General features: G+C 43.6%; 1 long non-coding RNA gene across 1 annotated transcript in view; it reads left to right on the forward strand.

Annotated features, from left to right (window-relative positions):
• The window catches only part of LOC309654333, a 96,843-nt gene that overhangs the window by 13,779 nt on the left and 62,387 nt on the right, over positions 1 to 20,677 (forward strand). Inside the window, exons 1-2 of the long non-coding RNA XR_014260159.1 lie at positions 1 to 16,238; positions 17,969 to 18,211. The exon at positions 1 to 16,238 is cut by the window's left edge and continues 13,779 nt beyond it. This is a non-coding gene — a long non-coding RNA (uncharacterized lncRNA). The remainder of the gene's footprint in view (positions 16,239 to 17,968; positions 18,212 to 20,677) is intronic.

The following is a 20,677-nucleotide window of genomic DNA, read 5'->3' on the forward strand; positions in this document are numbered from 1 at the left end:
TCAGCAGACCCCCATCTGTCTACACATGATAGGCCTTTGAGGAGCTGTTAAAAATTATGACTACCTGAGTCTGTCCCCCAAAGAGCAATTAAATCTGAATCTCTGGGGCTGGGGCCTGACCCTGGGTACTTCTTACCGAACTACCCGGTTGACGCTGAGCTACATTCGGGACTGAGAACACTAGACCTGCTATTCCTAAAGAGAGGGGTACTCCTACGCTTATAGCACAGGGACCAGAGGGGCCTGGTTCTTGGATCTGGAAGCAATGCGTAATGAATGCTTAGCAGGAAGCAACTGCTATGTCTGCTTTGGGCCTGGGAGGCTCAGGGCTATAAAAGGCAAAGCTTTCTCCTTCATTTATTAAATGCTAGTAAATCCAAGGAGTGTGTCATGGTATTTTAGCATCAACTTATCACACATGTTTGTGCTGGCTTACAGTTGAAATCTTGATGGAAAACAGGTGGGACTCCTCAAAGCTGCTGTTAAGGACTTAACGGGTTACAAAAGGATGCTAATGAAAAAGTTTGATCAGAAGAATGTTGCCATTTCAGAGGATATGCGAGGGCGGGGAAGGGGAGCGCTCACTTCTCAGAGGCACTGGGCCTGCTGGGGCATCTTTCAAAGCAGAAAGCCAAGTTCCTTGCATCTCTGGGGAAGGCAATAGTATCCCTGAAATGGGCTCCCTGGAGTAGCCATAGTTACAAAGAAACGAAACCTTCTCTCTACCGTGACAGATCGAGTCTGTGGTTGGGTTATTGGCAGGGTAAAGTACCTGCATTTTTAGACCAGTTATTACTAAAGCTTTAGGATGCCTTTAGAAGTTTTCCCACACTAGGTATGATATCCAATTCTGGGTAACATTACCTGGTTTGAAATGTTCCTATAACTTGGGTCACATTGTTGTTGTTACTATAAGTTTACTTTTTCCCATAATAAGGATAAAATGTACATCATGGAACGTTTAGAAATTGCAGAATAGTAGCCGACTTGAGGCTGAGGAAAGGTGTTGCTAAAACTCTCGTATCGTCACTTCATTTAATCCTCACAAGAACCCCCAGAGAGGAGAAACACTACCCCTGTTTTCAGACAAGAACACTGAGGCTCCTGTGATTTGCTCAGAGCTCCCACCTGGAGACAGGTGGTCTGGCCCAAAGCTCATTCTCATCCCACTCAACTACCCTCACAGCTGTAGTACATCTTGGAATCTTTTCTTTCAGCCTTTCTTGTTTTTAAGCAAGCATTTTTATTTTTAATGTTTGGGTTCCATACTTTTGAGCACATGAAACATCCAGTTTTGCTTCCGACTTTTCTTTTGCATGTACCTTTATCGTAGAAATGGTTTCCCAGGTAGCGTTTAGCCTCTGCGCATTCATTTGACACATGGCCCACTATTCCAACAAGAGGCTTTGAGGGGGGTCCCTCCCGGATGGAGTCCCACATGGAGGGTTTGTCTTGGCAGACTTGGCTGTGGCTGAAACTCGGTTCAAAGAGCACAGCACACTCATGGAGAGGAGTTGGGTGCTATGGGAGTGAATGATGGGATGGCAGATCCAAAAGGAAGTCAAGAACTGGTTTTTCCCACCACTTAGGCTGATTACAGCTCAACTCTTTCTTAGCAAACCAATATCCTGATTGCCCTTAATAAGGGAAAGTTTTAAAAAATAAGGATTTTTTTTTAAGAGACAGCATGACATGGGAAATAGAAAAGCATGATCTTTCCACAGTTATACGTAAACCCGGAAAGAGGGAGTGAGGGTCTGTGCTGGCTTCTTGGAGGGAGTGCCTGGCAGAAAGAACCCCCATCCTGGCTCTGCAGGCCGAGCAGGCAGGCAAAAGCTGTGGGAAGCAGAGGAAACAAACAAGACAGATTGAAACAGGCCCCAGGGAGACAAGGGCTGGTGGTGGAGAAGAGAGGCAGGCCTGGATTTCTGGCCAAAAAGGCAAAACGCGGAGATCACGCTGGTCTTAGAACCCTATGCAGTTAGGAAAATCCCCAATCCAAGATGGTAGTAGTTGGCAAATCTCTTTTATAACTTCTGCATCAGGTTAAGGGGACAAAACCCACTTCTACATATTTCTGGCTTAGGTCTTGCCTTGGCTTTCTTTTTTCCACAATAGATTCATTGACCCACACTGGAGCTTGTGGGTGGATGGGTGAGTGGGGACCACAAACATGGCCATTCCCACGACAGAGTCAACATTTCTCTGTGCAAGCCAGGATCCCTCTGCTTCCTTTCAACTTATGGGTTTGGCTACTTAACTACCAGGGCTTCTGGTGGGTGACTGGCCCCAACACTCCACCAAATGCCCTGGCTTTTCTCCCCTTCGTGTTTTGACTGGGTGCTTTTTTGCCGAAGTATAAAGGAAGGAAAAGTCTGAAATGTTTTCTCCAACTCTCAAAGCCCTGAGTCCTACGAGGGGGAATTGAAAAGAAACCACTTTTGGACTCTGAGCAAAAGTGGCAGCAATATCTCTGCTTAGAAATCTGCAGGTGAAGGAGGGAGAGTCTGTTTCTCATTAGAATTCTTGGCAAAGCATTTGGAGGCGCATCTGGAAAAGAAGGGAGAGGGACTGTCGGTGAGGTTTGTTTAATAAGCCCCTTTCTCCCATCACTCGTCTGTTGGCTTTTCCCTCCCAAGGTCATCTGGGACCAGGTTTCCCAGTCCCTCTGTATCCCCCTCATGTGTCTGTACATAATCTGGGTATATTGCATTTAAAGTGGAGAATCCAAATAAGGAAAACCCATTCCACTCATAATTTTTCTAAATGTCAATTGAAGTTCTCCCGCAGACAATCTCATTTTCACAGATGCAGTGAATTTCAAGGGCAACTGTCAATAAGGATCTCTTATATTTATTCACATAGAAGTATTTTTGGGGGTGATATCTTAGCCATTGCTTTCATCTGAGTGTCACAACATTTGCTTGAGGTAGCAGATCTCCATTTTACAGATGGGAAAAAACAAAACAAACAAAAAACAAAGAATACCAAAAACCCCTGAGGCCCAGAGAGGGAAGGTGACTCAACATGAAGTTTCACAGCCAGTGAGGGCCACAGCTGGGATTATGAGTCCGATCCTAACCCACCACAGCATATTGTGGATCAGACCACATATTATCCCTCCTTGGAGCCACCTTTCCCCCACCCCCATCCCTTCCCCTTTCCTGAATGTTTCAGGTCTAAGCTTAAATGCCTCTTCCTCCAGGAAGCCCTCTCTGATCCCACCTCACCCTCAGGCTGAGGTAGGGCTCCCTATTAGCACCCTGTGTATTTTTTTCTTTATGGCACTTACCAAAAATTTTAATCGTAGTGTTGTGTGATTCTTTGCTTAATATTTTCATCATCAGTGACACTATAAGCCCCTTGTGAACAGGAACTGTGTCCAGTCTTATTCATCATTGTAGATGACCAAGACACCACTCAGCACAGTGCCTAGGACATGATGGGCCCCACCACACACACACACACACACACACACACACACACACACACACACACACAGAGTTTGTGAAATACATGAACAAATGAATGAAAAATTCCCCAACACAGTGGTGAAGGCTGAACCCAGTCCAGCTTCCTAACTTCCTTGGTGAGTCAGCTGATGAGGGATTTCACAGGGAAATTTCTGGAGATTCTCATTAATGCTGTGTGAAACCATTTTGCTAAATATTGAGAAAGTTCTGGAAAGGTTAGAGACTGAAAGACTGAATCATGCAAGAGTTCTGCTTGTTTCCACCCGGGAGAGTGTAAGGGACAAATAGATCAGGGTGCTTACAGAAGTTAGCTCACACCCCATGAGTTCTTCCCGGCTCCCCATCCAGCTGTGTGCTCTGGGGGACCATCCCCGCTTCCTGGGTAGGTGCCTGAGGGCATGATTCAGTCTGAGTGATGGACTCAGTCTCCCTGGACTTGCCCACTGGTTCTTTGGCCTGGGAGAGCTCCAGCACTTAGCTGGCCAGCATCAAAGAGAGGTTGGGGCACACCTCAACATATCATCTGGTTCACGTGGGGAAACTGAGGCCAGAGAGGGGGAAGGACTCGTCTGCTGGTGGCAGAGCTGGAACCAGAATCTGGGCTGCCAGACTCTTGGTCTGATACTCTCTTCACTGCCACTCAGTCCATCAGAGGTGCACTCAGCACTTGGCACGTGGTCCGTGCTGTCCAGGCTGCATTCTCAAAGAGAAACAAAAAGTCTTGAAAATTAGATACGCAAAGATTAAACATACAAAATAAGTGTAAGCTATGGTCCCACCTTCCAGGAACTTACACTTTCACTGGAGAGTGAAATTAAATTCCCAAAATGGTGACCAATGGAAACTTGTAAGTCTAGGCCATTACCTTCTACATTGTATAGAACAGACCTAAGCACTGAGAATTCTTGGAGGAAATTTGACAACTGTGTACAACCCTACCACTCTACCTTGAGTGAAACCATGGCATGGTGAGAAATTCTGTATGTCAGGAGGTCCTCGAGGGTGCAGTGCGGTGGCAAAGGGCACTGTCTCTGGAGTTAGACACCCTGGCTCTGCCGCTTCCTCAGCCTGTGACCAGGTCATTGGCCTCCCTCTGACTTGATCTTCAAGTCTGTACAACGGGGTAAGATAACGAAGATACAGCCCTCCTAAGGTTGTTACAAGAATTACATTATGTGACAGTTGTCAGGCATAAGTTAATACACAATAAATAGTACATATTAGTAAAATAAAGCTATCTGGAGCTAGAATGGGTTATCTCAGGAGGCAGTGAGTCTCCAGTCACCAATGATGTTCAAACTCTTGCTCTCAATTGCAGAAGGGAGTAGAATATAGAACTAGGTGACGCTTCAGGTCCTTCCAAGACTGATCCCAAGATTAATTCTCAGGACTTGAGCTGGTCCTTGAGAATGACTAGGTGCTGGCCAAGTGGGAAGAGGGGAAGGATAGTGTCCTAGAAGGTAGGAACAGCAAGAGGTGAGGCTTGGAGGCGGCCCGGAACCCGAGGGCATTGTTCTCATTTCCAAAACTCCATCCTATTCTGGTTTTCTGAGCTTCTGGTGGAGGGGTTCTTTATCTACAGTTTCCAGAGGTGTGCCCAGGGTTTGCAGTAATGCTGAAGTCTTCCACTTATGTGTGTCTGAGTTTCATGAACTACTGAGGGAAGGGGAGTCTGTGATACGTTTTCTGCATTAATACTAATGGGTTTAGATCATGATGGTTCACTCCTGCTCATCAGGGCAGTTTTCCAGTGGGCCTCCCTGATTTCCCTGTGATTGCTTATGAATTCAGCTGAAACTACCTTCCTCCCATTGAAACAAACTGAGGTCATTTACTGCCTTGCCAAGCTTTTGCACAAACCTCTATGTGGAAAAGCGTTACGGGAGATGGAGCTGGTACAGGGAAGGCATTTCACTAGGAACAATTTACTCTGACATTCTCATGACTTTATAACTTTTTTTTAGTGTAAACGCCATAAGAGTCTGCTGCCACATTCAGTTACCCCAAGATCTAATGATGTACAACTTTTATCAGCAACATTGACAGGGAAGGATAATGGTTCTGGATTACCCCAAAATGGGGACTTCTGAATTCCTTCCCAGGGGACCCAAGAGAAGATGCTGTGATTCTGCTCAGAGAGGCTGAAAGTGATGATTACCTAATGTACAAAGTAGCACTTTAAAACCCGACTGCCTCTGTAGGACTGCTTGAAAAACTAATTGGAAACAACCTCAGATATTCTATACCCTCTCATTTCAGTTACAACTGGCTGCTCTGTCTACAGTTCAGACAGAGTTGGCAGCTGGGAGGGGATGAGGGGTGGGAAGTCGGCTCCTGGAGGCCCTGATGAGGCCCTTTGCAGACAGCCAATTATTCCCTGACTGTCTCCCAGGTTGCAAAGGAGAGTGATGTTTGGGATCCCCCTTCCTTGCCTTCCTTGGTGCCTGGGGACCCCCAGAATGAGGAGGGAAACCACATGCTCCCTGTGGCATCGTGCACTTTTCCAGCTGGTGGTTTTAGTGACGGTTCTCTGCTGTGCTGAACAGAGGAAATCAGCTCTGCTGTTGCTCTACAGGGCAACAATTAAAAAAAATTTAAAAATAAATGTACAAAAAAAGAAAATTCATATTTCTTTTTATGGCTGAGTAATATTCCATTGTATATATGTGCCACACCTTCTTTATCCAGCCATCTGTCGATAGAGGCTTAGGTTGGTTCCATGTCTTGGCTATTGTAAATAGTGCTGCAATGAACATTGTGGTACATGACTTTTTGAATTATGGTTTTCTCAGGGTATATGCCCAGTAGTGGGATTGCTGGGTCATATGGTAGTTCTATTTTTAGTTTTATAAGGATCCTCCATACTGTTTTCCATAGTGGTTGTATCAATTTACATTCCCACCAACAGTGCAGGAGGGTTCCCTTTCTCCACACCCTCTCCAGCATTTATTGTTTCTAGATTTTTTGATAATGGCCATTCTGACCAGCGTGAGGTGATACCTCACTATAGTTCTGATTTGCATTTCTCTAATAATTAGTGATGTTGAGCATCTTTTCATGTGCCTCTTGGCCATCTGTATGTCTTTCTTGGTGAAATGTCTATTTAGGTCTTTTGCCCATTTTTTAACTGGATTGTTTGTTTTTTTGGTATTGAGCGCCATGAGTTGTTTGTATATTTTGGAAACTAATCCTTTGTCTGTTGTTTCATTTGCAAATATTTTCTGCCGTTCTGAGGGTGTCTTTTCATCTTGTTTATGGTTTCCTTTGCTGTGCAAAAACTTTTAAGTTTAATTAGGTTCCATTTGTTTATTTTTGTTTTTATTTCCATTACTCTAGGAGATGCGTCAAAAAGGATCTTGCTGTGGTTTATGTCAAAGAGTGTTTTTCCTATGTTTTCTTCTAAGAGTGTTATAGTGTCTGGTTTTACATTTAAGTCTTTAATCCATTTGGAGTTTATTTTTGTGTGTGGTATTAGGTAGTGTTCTAATTTCATTCTTTTACATGTAGCTGTCCAGTTTTCACAGCACCACTTATCAAAGAGGCTGTCTTTTCTCCATTGTATGTTCTTGCCTCCTTTGTCATAAATTAGGTGACCACATGTGCGTGGGTTTATCTCTCAGCTTTCTATACTGTACCATTGATCTATATTTCTGTTTTTGTGCCAGTACCATACTGTCTTGATTACTGTAGCTTTGTGGTATAGTTTGAAGTCAGGGAGCCTGATTCCTCCAACTCGTTTTTTTTCTCAAGATTGCTTTGGCTATTCAGGGTCTTTTGTGTTTCCATACAAATTGTGAAATTTTTTGTTGTAATTCTGTGAAGAATGCCATTGGTCGTTTGATAAGGATTGCATTGAATCTGTAGATTGCTTTGGGTAGTATAGTCATTTTCACAATACTGAGTCTTCCAATCCAAGAACATGGTATATTTCTCCATTTATGTCATCTTTGATTTCTTTCATCAGTGTTTTATAGTTTTTTGAGTACAAGTTTTTCGCCTCCTTAGGCAGGTTTATTCCTAGGTATTTTATTCTTTTTGTTGCAATGGTAAATGGAAGTGTTTCCTTAATTTCTCTTTCTGATTTTTCGTTGTTGGTGTATAGGAATGCCAGAGATTTCTGTGCACTAATTTTGTATCCTGCAACCTTACTAAATTCATTGATTAGTTCTAGTAGTTTTCTGGTGGCATCTTTAGGATTTTCTATGTATAGTATCACGTCATCAGCAAACAGTGACCGTTTTACTACTTCTTTTCCAATTTGTATTACTCTTCTTTCTTTTTCTTCTCTGATTGCTGTGGCTAGGACTTCCAAAACTATGTTGAATAAGAGAGGCAAGAGTGGACGTCCTTGTCTTGTTCCTGATCTTAGTGGAAATGCTTTCAGTTTTTCACCATTGAGAATGATGCCTGCTGTGTGTTTGTCATACATGGCCTTTATTATGTTGAGGTAGGTTCCCTCTATGCCCATTTTCTGGAGAGTTTTTTTATCATAAATCGGTGTTGAATTTTGTCAAAAGCTTTTTCTGCATCTATTGAGATGAGCATATGGTTTTTATTCCTTACTTTGTTAATGTGGTGTATCACATTGATTTGTATATATTGAAGAATCTTTGCATCCCTGGGATAAATCCCATTTAATCATGGTGTATGATCCTTTTAATGTGCTGTTGGATTCTGTTTGCTAGTATTTTGTTCAGGATTTTTGCACCTATGTTTATCAGTGATATTGGTCTATAATTTTCTTTTTTTGCGATATCTTTTTCTGGTTTTGGTATCAGGGTGATGGTGGCTTCATAGAATGAATTTGGGAGTGTTTCTCCCTCTGCAATATTTTGGAAGAGTTTGAGAAAGATGGGTGTTAGCTCTTCTCTAAATGTTTGATAGAATTTGCCTTTGAAGCCATTTGGTCCTGGACTTTTGTTTGTTGGAAGATTTTTAATTACGGTTTCAATTTCATTACTTGTGATAGGTCTGTTTATATTTTCTAATTCTTCCTGGTTCAGTCTTGGAAAATTGTACCTTTCCAAGAATTTGTCCATTTCTTCGTGGTTGTCCATTTTATTGGCATATAGTTGTTTGTAGTAGTCTCTTATAATCCTTTGTATTTCTGCTGTGTCAGTTGTGATTTCTCCTTTTTCATTTCTATTTTACTGATTTGCATCCTCTCCCTTTTTTTCTTGATGAGTCTGGCTAAGGGTTTATCAATTTTGTTTATCTTCTCAAAGAACCAGCTTTTAGTTTTATTGATCTTTGCTATTGTTTTCTTCATTTCTGTTTCATTTATTTCTGCTCTGATCTTTATGATTTCTTGCCTTCTACTGACTTTGGCTTTTCTTTGTTCTTCTTTCTCTAGTTGTTTTAAGTGTGGGGTTAGATTGTTTATTTGAGATTTTTCTTGTGTCTTGAGATGAGATTTTATTGCTATAAACTTCCCTCTTAGAAGTGGTTTTGCTGCATCCCATAGGTTTTGGGTCATCGTGTTTTCATTGTCATTTGTTTCTAGGTATTTTTTGATTTCCTCTTTGATTTCTTCAGCGATCTCTTGGTTATTTAGTAGCACACTGTTTAGCCTCCATGTATTTGTGTTTTTTACAGGTTTTTTCCTGTAATTGATTTCCAATCTCATAGTGTTGTGGTCAGAAAAGATGCTTGATATGATTTCAATTTTCTTAAATTTTCCGAGGCTTGATTTGTGACCCATGATGTGATCTATCCTGGAGAATGTTCCATGTGCACTTGAGAAGAAAGTGTATTCTGCCACTTTTGGGTGGAATGTTCTGTAAATATCAATGAGATCTCTCTGGACTATTGTGTCATTTAAAGCTTGTGTTTCCTTATTTATTTTCTGTTTGGATGATCTGTCCATTGGTGTAAGTGGGGTTAAAGTGTTAAGTGTTAAAGTCCATTGGTGTAAGTGGGGTTAAAGTGTAAGTGTTAAAGTCCCCTACTATTATTGTGTTACTGTCGGTTTCTCCTTTCATGGTTGTTATCATTTGCCTTATGTATTGAGCTGCTTCTATATTGGGTGCATAAACATTTATGGTTGTTATATCTTCTTCTTGGATTGATCCTTTGATCATTATGTAGTGTCCCTCCTTATCTCTTGTAACATTCTTTATTTTAAAGTCTATTTTATCTGATATGAGTATTGCTACTCCAACTTTCTTTTGATTTCCGTTTGCATGGAATATCTTTTTCCATCCCTACACTTTCAGTCTGTATATGTCCCTAGGTCTGAAGTGGGTCTCTTGTAGACAGCATATATATGGGTCTTGTTTTTGTATCCATTCAGCCAGTCTGCGTCTTTTGGTTGGGGCCTTTAATCCATTTACACTCAAGGTTATTATCGATAAGTATGTTCCTATTACCATTTTCTTAATTGTTTTGGGTTTGTTTTTGTGGATCTTTTCTTCTCTTGTGTTTCCCACTTAGAGAAGTTTCTTCAGCATTTGTTGTAAAGCTGGTTTTGTGGTGCTGAATTCTCTTAGCTTTTGCTTGTCTGAAAAGCTTTTGACTTCTCCATTGAATCTGAATGAGATCCTTTCTGGGTAGAGTGATCTTGGTTGTAGGTTTTTCCCTTTCTCTTTCTGGTTGAAAGAGAAAGTATATCCTGCCACTTCCTTCTGCTCTGCAGAGTTTCCACTGAAAAATCAGTTGATAACCTTATGGGGATTCCTTTGTATGTTATTTTTTGTTTTTCCCTTGCTGCTTTTAATATTTTTTCTTTGAATTTAATTTTTGTTAGTTTGATTACTGTGTGCCTTGGTGTGTTTTTCCTAGGGTTTATCCTGTATGGGACTCTGTGCTTCCTGGACTTGGGTGACTATTTCCTTTCCCATGTCAAGGAAGTTTTCAACTATAATCTTTTCAAATATTTTCTCAGACCCTTTCTTTTTCTCTTCTTCTGGGACTCCTATAATTCTAATGTTGGTGCGTTTAGTGTTGTCCCAGAGGTCTCTGAGATTGTCTTCAATTCTTTTCATTCTTTTTTCTTTATTCTGCTCCTTGGCAGTTATTTCCACCTTTTTGTCTTCTAGCTCACTTATGCGTTTTTCTGCCTCGGTTATTTTGTTATTGATTCCTTCTAGTGTATTTTTCATTTTAGTTATTGTGTTGTTCATCTCTGTTTGTTCTTTAGTTCTTCTATATCTTTGTTAAACATTTCTTGTATTTTCTCAGTCCATGCCTCCATTCTATTTCCGAGATTCTGGATCATCTTTACTATCATTACTCTGAATTCTTTTTCAGGTAGATTGCCTATTTCCTCTTCATTTATTTGGTCTTGTAGGTTTTTACCTTGCTCCTTCATCTGTGACATATTTTTTTGCCATCTCGTTTTATTTTTTGTTTTTTATGAATGGGATTGTGTTCCTATCTTACTGGTTGTTTGGCCTGAGGCTTCCAACACTGGAGTTTGTAGGCTATTGGGTAGAGCTGGGTCTTGGTGCTGAGATGAGGAACTCCATGAGACCTCTCTCTGATGAATATTCCCTGGGGTCTGAGGTTCTCTGTTAGTCCTGTGGTTTGGACTCGGAGCTCCCACCACAGGAGCTTTGACCTTACCCCGGGCTCATGAACCAAGATCCCACAAGCTGCCTGGGGCTGCAAAAAAAAAAAAGAACAAAGTAAACAATAAAATTAGACTAGGAAACTAACAGATATGTTAGGAAGAATATAAAAATAAAAATACAGATGAATCAACAACTGGAAGGTACATCAGTACCACAGTAGTAAAAAAGAGGAGGAGGGAAAAAAATAAAAGCAGTGGGGCGGGGGGTGGTGGTGGAAGGCCTTGGCGGTGGAGAGCGGGGCCTAAGCAAGGGTGAGGTTTGGGCAGTGGGCAGAGCCAATGCTCAGGACCCACAGGGCTGGAAAAGGCCCTGGGGGCTGTGCAGGGTGGGGCTTAGGCTCAAGGAACAGAAGGGGCCCAGGCGTGCCCCCCACCCCTGGTCTCAGAGGGCAGGGGACCTCACCTGGGAGCCCAGCAGGCTTCCTGGGCTGGAGTGGGCGGGGCAATAGACCTCTGCTCCTCTTCTGCTCCTCCTGGAGGGCCTGCCCCACCTGCCTCTCCTGTTCTCCCCTTGGCCTCCTTCCTATGCCCCCAAGGACCCATGCGGCCTGGAAGGGGTTTGGAGGTCAGGGGATCAGCCTGGGAGCTCAGCAGGCTCCTCATGCAGGAATGGGCCAGGCAATCACCCTCCGCTCCTCTCCCGTTCCTCCCTGAGGGCTCCTCCCGCCTGCCTCTCCTGATCTCCCTGGCCTCAGGGGCACTGATCCTGTCTGGTCTCCACTTCTCCTCCCTCCTCAGTCCCCCTACATCCTACCAGTTCACTTCGGGGTTCCTCCTGTCTCCTTGGGTGTCAGAGTCCCCTGCCAGTGGCAGGGAGATGCTAACTCAGAGTCTTCCCACACCGCCATCTTGACTCCACCTCCAGATTAGTTTTCTCTCTAATTATTTAAGTCCTTGTTTCTTTCCAAGCGGAGGATTGATGGTGGAACTCCCTGGATGCTATTAAGGTCCTTCAGAGGGCAGCTCCATCAGGGGCCTGGCTTCCTGACTGATGCATATCCTGTCACTGCTAAGTTCAGGCTCTAGTCCATTCAGTGGCTAAAGAATGAGTTATATTTAATAGAGGCAGAGGAGACCAACCCTGGCCAGAGAATTTCCCTTTCTGGAATATTTTTGGACTATGCGAAACTGTATAAAATTTAATTTCTGAAATTCCAGGCACAGAGATATCTCTGTTTGGTGTGCCATAGTTGTAAGATTCTGACACCAGTTCCAATGTGTGTTTTCTTTTCCCACATCAAACAATTCCCCAACACCAGCTGGGTGTCCTACAATTCAACTCAATTCTGACACTTTCTACCTGGAGATAACATCAGATTACCCTTGTTAAGGTCTTAGTCCTACAAGACTGTTTCCCCACCACCACCACTTCAGATGTCAATTGCACATCTAGGTTGTCACCTGTGCTTCTGACCAAAAGGCTGTACATTGGAGAGTCCAATGACTCCATCCTTGGATTCAATCAATTTGCTAGAATGGCTCACAGAACTCAGAGAAACATTAACTTACTAGATTACCAGTTTATTATAAGAGGATATACTTCAGGAACAGCTGGGTGAAAGAGGAGCATAGGGCAGGGTATGTGGGAAAGGGCTCAGAGCTTCCATGCCCTCCCCAAGCTTGCCACTCTCCCTGTACCTCCGCATGTTCACCAACCTGGAAGCTCTCTAAACCCCATCTTTTTGGGTTTTTATGGAAGCTTCATTACATGGGCATGATAGATTGAATTATTGGCCTTTGGTGATTGAACTCAATCTTCAGCTGCTCTCCCTTCCCCAGAGGGCTAAAGTTCTAACTCTGTAATCACACACTTGATTCCTCTGGTGACAAGTCCCCATCCTTAGGTGACCTATGTGCTTCCCAAAAGTCACCTCATTCAAGACACTTGTACTGCTCTCATTACAGGAAATTCCAAGGGAGCTCCGTGCCAGGAAGAGGGATGTTGATCAAATATATACTTATTATAAATCACAAGTTGCTTGTGAAAGTTTTACTTAATCCTGTAAAGAAAAGCTCTTTTAATTGGAAGTTATTGATAGAATAACAGCAACTACAATTTCCATTTATTAAATACTTCCTTCTATTGAGTACTTATTATGTGGCAAGCATTATGCAAAGGACTTTAAATGCAATATCTCATTCATTTTCTTTTTCTAGCTTCTCGTATTAAAATTTTAATTCATTTATGTTCTATCTTGTCTTCCCAAAGGGTACTTCAAAGCTATAAATTTATCTCTAGGTACTGCTTTATCTGCATCCCACAAGTTTTGTTATGTATTTTTTCATAGTTTTTCAAGTCTAAATATTTTGTAATTTTTATTAAGACTTTATCTTTAATCCACAATATATTTAGGGGTATTTTTATTTCTAATTTATGGTATTATGGATAGAAATTATGATTTGTTTACTACAAGCTATTTAAAATTTGTTGAGACTTTCTTTGCTAAAATGATCAATATGTGCTTGAAAAGGATATATATTCTTTTTTCAGATGCAGGCTTCTACACATCTATACTGGATCAGGTTAACTAAATTAGCTCTTCATATCTTACATATCTTTTATCCTTTTTTATCTACTTGATCCATCAGATCCTGATAAAAGTATATTGAAAATATTCTACTGAGAATATGAATTAATCAACTTCTCTTTATAATTTAGTCATGATAAGTGCATACAAATTCATAATCATTGTATGTTCTTTATTTTTTTGGCTGCGCTGGGTCTTCGTTGCTGCACGCAGGCTTTCTCTAGTTGTGGCAAGTGGGGGCTACTCTTTGTTGCGGTGCACAGGCTTCTCATTGTGGTGGCTTCTCTTGTTGTGGAGCACCGGCTCTAGGCATGCAGGCTTCAGTAGTTGTGGCAGGCGGACTCAGTAGTTGTGGCTCGCGGGCTCTAGAGCGCAGGCTCAGTAGTTGTGGCACATGGGCTTAGTTGCTCCATGGCATGTGGGATCTTCCTGGACCACGGCTCGAACCCGTGTTCCCTGCATTGGCAGGAGGATTCTTAACCACTGCGCCACATGGAAGCCCCTCATTATATATTCTTGATGGGATGTTGCTTATATGATGTATACTTTAGGCTTAAATTTTTTTTGGTCTGATAGAAATATTGCTAGGCATATGTATTAGTTTCCCATGGCTGCCATAACAAATTACCACAAACTGGGTGACTCAAACCACAGAAATTTATTTTCTCATGTTTCTGGAGGCTAAATGTCAGTAACAAGGTATTAGTAGGGCTGTGCTCCCTCCTAATCCTGTAGGAGAGGATCCCTCCTTGCCTCTTCCAGCTTCAGGTAACCCTTGGTATTCCTTGGCTTGTGGCAGCAAAACTCCAATCTGGGTCTCCACAACCACATGGCCATCTTTCTATGTGTCTGTGTGTCTCTTTTCTCATAAGGACACCAATCATATTGGATTAAGGATCCATCCTACTCCAGTATGACCTCATCTTAACTAATTACATCTGCAATGACTGTTTCCAAATAAGGTCACATTCTGAGGGGCTGGGGGTTAGAACTTCAACATATTGTTTTGGGGGACACAACTCAATCCATAACCACACGTTTATTTTTGGTTTGCATTGGATGGGTATATCTTTTTCTAACTTTTTATTTTCAATCTTTCTTTGTGGTTTTGCTTTAGGTATACTTCTTATAAACTTTGTTCATTTTTTATCTAATCTGCAAGTCTATCTTTTAATAGGTTATCTGTTTACATTTATTATAATGACTAATATATTTTAACTTATTTCTGCCATATTTAGTTTTCTATTTACCACCCCTTTTCTTTGCTTCATTGTTATTTTCCTTTCCAGCTAGCCTAGACTCCCCCCACAAAGCAGAGTCTGAGACAAGGGCTTGTTGGCAGCTTATTTTAGGAAATGATTCAAGGAAGAGCAGAGGAGGGGGCTGAATGGAAAGCTGATCACCACCATGAGCAAAGGGACCCACTACGGACCCTCAGAGGAGGTATATAGAATGCAGCCTTGTCTATAGAGATGTTAATATTGTTTTTTGAATGTGGCTGTATCATTTTAATTTTCTCTTTATATATCATATATCATTGTTATGTGTTTGAAGCAGAGGGTATTCCTCCCAGCATGAACTTACATCACTGTCTTGGCTGTCTGTCATTTAACTTTCACATAATCCTATGAGGCACTTTATCACCTCCATTTTAGAGAAATTGAGTCTCAGAGAGGTGAAGTAACTTGCCTGAAGTCACACAGCCAAAAAGGGATGGAGCCAGAACTCATACTCTGGTCTGTTTGATTCCACAGCCATTCCTCTTAACCACAAGCTCTACTGCGTTTTGTGGTGTTGGGTGCAAGTGGAAGCTAGCCCATGTTTACTTGAATTTCAGTGGCACCTCTTATCTCAACCTCATCATTCCTCATATGGGGTACAGTTCTTCCATGAAGAAGAGCAAGCTACCGGACACCAAGCTACTAGATGGTATCTGTGTGGTTTGACCCCATCTCTGTCCAAACAGGAGTATTCTAGAGAGACCCTGAAAATTACAGAAGCAAAGAGATTTCATAATCTTTATTAAAGAAGGGTTTTTGTTTTTGTTTCTGTTTTGGGCCCACAGCTCTATCTACTCCCCACAGAGTGTGGATTACTAGGTAAATCAGGTAGTTATTGCCTAAGTCAGGGACTACTGTGATTGAGAAATTAACCATGTCTGTTTTTCTTCTGCAGGCTCACTGGAAAAGAATGTGAGGTATTTTCCCCTCTTCCTCTCCAGAGGCCCCTGTGTTTTGGAGGGCTGGGCTTCTCTTGCCCCATGGAAAAGTCAAAGGCCTTAGATTTTCTAAGGGTCTGGAGACTTCACACTACTTGTTAGAGATGGAGAGGGCTGGGGAGGGGGCCTGGGGCCCAGAGGTCATTAAGGGCTGGCAGGACCCTTGAGTGCTGGGCCTCCACCAGGCACTCTGGAGGTGGCAGGGCCTTTGGGGAGGGCCTAAGAAGGGGGAAGAGATGTCTGGGGGCCCTTGGTTTGGAGACGTTGCTGTGGGCAGCAACAGCAGCCTCTAACTGATCTACTAGGGCTTGGACCATAGGCAACTCAGCAGTGACCATCACAGACCTGGTGCCCTTCGCCAAGTTTCGGGAATCCTGAAGTACTCGGAGTTCTGCATGGAAGGAGAGTGAAGGGCCCTGAAAAGTGGGATTGAATTATCTGAGGTCCTGGTAGGTGGGGGTCTAAGTATGATTTAATTTGATTTAGAAAATTCGTGAAATGTGTCATGGAACACATTCCTAAGTGTTGTGGAATAATTTATATCAGTTACGCTAATAATGACCAAATCCTGAGGGAATTTTTCTAACATATTTGGTAAAACAGGTCTTACTATTTTTTTAATCTTTTGGAAATGGTTGATCAATAACTGACAGGATATAACTATTCCAAGCCCTTCTTCTGGTAAAAATATCCTCATCCTGGTCATTTAAATTCCAAATTACCTCCAGATGAGGCTTTAAAAACACCCTGTGATTAAATCCACACCAAATGGAGTTTCTGTGGGAACCTTTGCTGACTCAGAGGGACGACCTGTGAGTTTTTTGAAAGGCCCGGGATCTGGACTGGGCTAGAAATGAGACTTGGGGCCGAGGAACCCATGACTCAGCCTTGGGGCCCCCGGCCCCGGACGCTTGCCCAGAGCTGAACGTTCGACTGAAAGGCCGTAGAAGGAGCGCGCCGGGAATCTCTCCGGAATCTCACGATCCTTTCTCACCTACCCTTATTAGACAGAGCTGCAGGGGTGGGACTGACAGGCATTAGGTTGGGCCTGGGGGTTGGGAGCGAGCCAGTGCCTGAGTCTGTGCATCTGTGTGTGTCTGTGTTTGAGTCTGCGTGTTTGTCTCTGCGTGTGTGTGTGTGTGTGTGTGTGCGCGCGTGCGTGTGCGTCCTTGGCAGGAAGAGGGGGTCAGGAAGGCCCTTGATTCTAGGTTTCCTAAGAGAAGGTGGTTCACAGCACAGGTGTCCAGATTTCTTGGACCAGAAGCCCGCCAGGGTCTCGCAGACCACCTGTAGCCCAGCACACGTGGCTCTGGCCTGTGTTGCGGGCAAGGAACAGGATCTTCTTTTTAGCTGAGAGCGGTGGGGACAAGAAAGAGCAGAGTGGAGAGTGTGGGGTGAGCCGGCCAGCACCCTGGGCAAGGGGATGGGGAAACCGAGGCGGGGAGGGCAAACTTTACGCCAAAGCCCTCAGAACAACGGGTTAATTTCCAGACGGAGGGCTGAGCTTTGCGGCGCCCCGCCCCCCCCATGGTGTGCGCACGCGCTGACGCCAGGCCCCGCCCCCACGCCCCTTTCTCTCCAGTTCCCCGCGCACCTGAGGAACGCTGCTACCGGTGCTGCGGAATGCCGGAAGGGGCACCGTTATTTTCGAGCTCTGCTTTTGTTAGGCACTCTGCTGGGCACATGCCACTTGGGAACTCATTGAATGTGCTTGGTGACTGTAACCTAGGGTTTGTTATCCCTATTTCACAGGTGAGGAAACTGACGCCCAGAGAGGGGAAGGGGGTTGCTCAAGAGAACGGGCTGATGAGTGTCAGAGCTGAGGCAGGAGCCGTGCGTGCTGAAGGCAGAGTCTTACCTGACAGCACTCTACCTGTGGATTGCCCTTCTACATTTAGAAGTGCGCGTAGGCACACGCTCACACACGCACGCAAGCAAGCGCGCGCCTTGAGGGCCCGCTTATGGAAGACGGATGGCCCAGACAGCAAGGGGATCCACTTTATGGTGGTCTCTATTTATGATACACACAAAACAACAACAAAACTGTAGGCCTAGTGAAAGTTAGCCATTCTTTTACACCCCTCTCCTCTTTCTGGGGATGGAAAATAGTCTCTAATTAGCATAGTGTTAAGAGCCTGAGCTTTGGAATCAGCCTGTGATTTCATTTTCCATTTATTAGGTCTGTGACCTTGATGACTCAGCCTTTCAACGTCTTCATCTTAAAAATGGCATGATAGTATTTACCTTATTGGCTGTTGTGTGGATTAAATGAGGCCATGCCCATGGATGAACAATGTTGGATGCCCAATAATCAACCAGTAATTGGAAGCTTTAATTATTCACAATAACAATGGTGGTAGCAACAAAAGCAGCCAAAGCACCTGGATGATCACAGAAGCATCTGGATGATCACAAAAGCAAGGTGAGCTTGGTCCTCTGTAGCAACAGAGGGTGTGACATTTGTGTTTTTGTCAAAAGTCTGGAGGGGTGCCAAAAGCAGGGAGAAAGAGGTGGTGAGCAGCCTGCTGACTGGCCTGGACGAGGGAGGGGACGGACGTCAGGGACCCTTAACCTTGAGGTGGAAAGTTCTATGATTGATCCTGATGGGTGTCTCTAGCCTCCAATTCCTCTGTTCTCAGAGTTTTTTTCTTTGTTGTTGTTGTTTTAATTTATTTATTTTATTTATTTATTTTTGGCTGCATTGGTTCCTCATTGCTGCGCGGGCTTTCTCTGGTTGAGGCGAGCAGAGGCTACTCGTCGTTGCAGTGCGTGGGCTTCTCATTGCGGTGGCTTCTCTTGTTGTGGAGCACGGGCTCTAGGCGTGTGGGCTTCAGTAGTTGTGGCACGTGGGCTCAGTAGTTGTGCCTCATGGACTTTAGAGCGCAGGCTCAGTAGTTGTGGCACAAGGGCTTAGTTGCTCCGTGGCATGTGGGATCTTCCCAGACCAGGGCTCGAACCCGTGTCTCCTGCATTGGCAGGTGGATTCTTACCCACTGCGCCACCAGGGAAGCCCTGTTCTCAGAGTTTTAATTGAGCACACCAAGTACTCGGCATTGATAAAGATATGACAAGTGTGACCCAAAATAAGGGCTGGAAGCCAGTACTGGGAGGGAAGGTAAAGGAAGGGGGGCAGCCTGGCACCAGGTGCCAGAGCGTGTCTGCCCTTTGTCCCCATCACCTGTCAGCTGGGAATTCTGCACGTCATCAGTGCAGTGGAGTATGACCAGCCTAGAGTCAAGACCCTGTTATGGACCAGCCGTGGCTTCTGTCAACACCAGTGTGTCTCAAGGGGGAAGCATTTTTAATGGTTTTAATGGTCTTGATTAACAAAAAAGATCCTTAAACATTTTTAAAACGTATATTAAAACAATACAGAAAAAGTATGAAAGTAAATAGAGTGATGTAGATTTTTCAGGATGTATATATTATATACATACATACATACATGTATACATATACATACATATTAACTTTTTATTATGGAAGTTTTCAAACAGACATAAAAGTGGCACAAATACCATGGTGAACCCCCATGTACTCATGATCAGCCTTCAACAACTGGAGTAGTGGGTATGTGAGAGCTCCAATGAAAACAACATAGCTTTTAACATTTTTCCAATATGTTAATGAGCTCCAGTGACCCCGTAATGCAAATGTGTTAAACCTCCTGGTAGCCAAGCACCCCAAATTACTCCCCATCTCATTCCCCAGCTGCCTTGAGCCCTTATCTGAATGAAGTAAGAAAGACATCAGTGAATTAACTTGCCCAAAATCATACAGGAAGCTTGGCTAGTGCCTGAAACAAAGGAGGTACTCCCCCAGAATTGAAAAAACAACCATTATAGTAGAATAAGAACTAATGTTTATTGAGCACTTACTATGTGCCAGCCTCCCTTCTTGCCGCTCTACCTGTATTAGCTCACTGAATTCTCACACCAGACCTGTAATGTGTATCCTCTCTTCATCCCTGTTTTACAAATGAGGAAATCCAACACAAAGAAGTGAAGCCACTTGCCCAACTTCACACAGTTATTTAGAGGCAGAGCAAGGATTTAGACTCAAGCTTCCTGACTCCAGAGCCTGCCTTCTTAACCACACAAACAAAGCCTGACACGGGCAAAATGATTCCTGCTGGGAAAGATGAGTATGGAGAGGAGAGCCTCTTGTATGGAAACAGGCACAGGGCTAAACATTTCTCTGTGACGTCCTAACAATGCCGGCCACAGAGCCTGTGGACCTCAGTGGTGAGAATGTCAGCATTCTTCCTGAATGAGGAGCCATCCTGGTTTCCTCAGTGCCAGGCCTTGAGTGAGAGTCACGTTTTGAAAATATAAATACCTTATGTGTAAAAAATATTCATGGAAAAAAGTCAGGGAAAATATCCACCAAGTATTAACAAATGCTGGTTCTCACCCACAGTGAGATAGGGTCAGGGGGATGATAGGGATTTTTCTTTTCTTTTTGTTCATCTCAATTTTCTAATTTTTCTACAATGAATATGAGTTATTTGTGTTACAGAGAGTAAAGGAAGGGAAGAGAAAAATATAAAAGAAGGGAAAATGGTACTCTCAAGTGGCCTTCAGCACTTTGGGGCTGGGATGGGGACGAGGCAGCAGGTGGAGAGGTTGGGAGCTCCAGGCAATGTGAACACGGGCGGCGGGGGACGCTAGGCACCATCTCGGGTTAGGGCCCGACTGGATTTAAAGGTAACGGCGTGTGGGGCTCCCACTGCGTCCTCAAAGGACCTGGTGGCCCTCAAAGGCCACAGCAAGTCAGCTTGTTTAAAAATACGCACTGCTGCCCAGCTCTGGTTTCTGGAGGGGCCTGGTGAGCCGGGAAGCAGTCGCAGCCTGACACCTCCGGGCCCACACTCATTTGGCAGATGCTC

This window comes from Balaenoptera physalus, assembly GCF_965194825.1.
Source record: "Balaenoptera physalus genome assembly, chromosome: 2".
NCBI classification, from domain to species: Eukaryota; Metazoa; Chordata; class Mammalia; order Artiodactyla; family Balaenopteridae; genus Balaenoptera; species Balaenoptera physalus.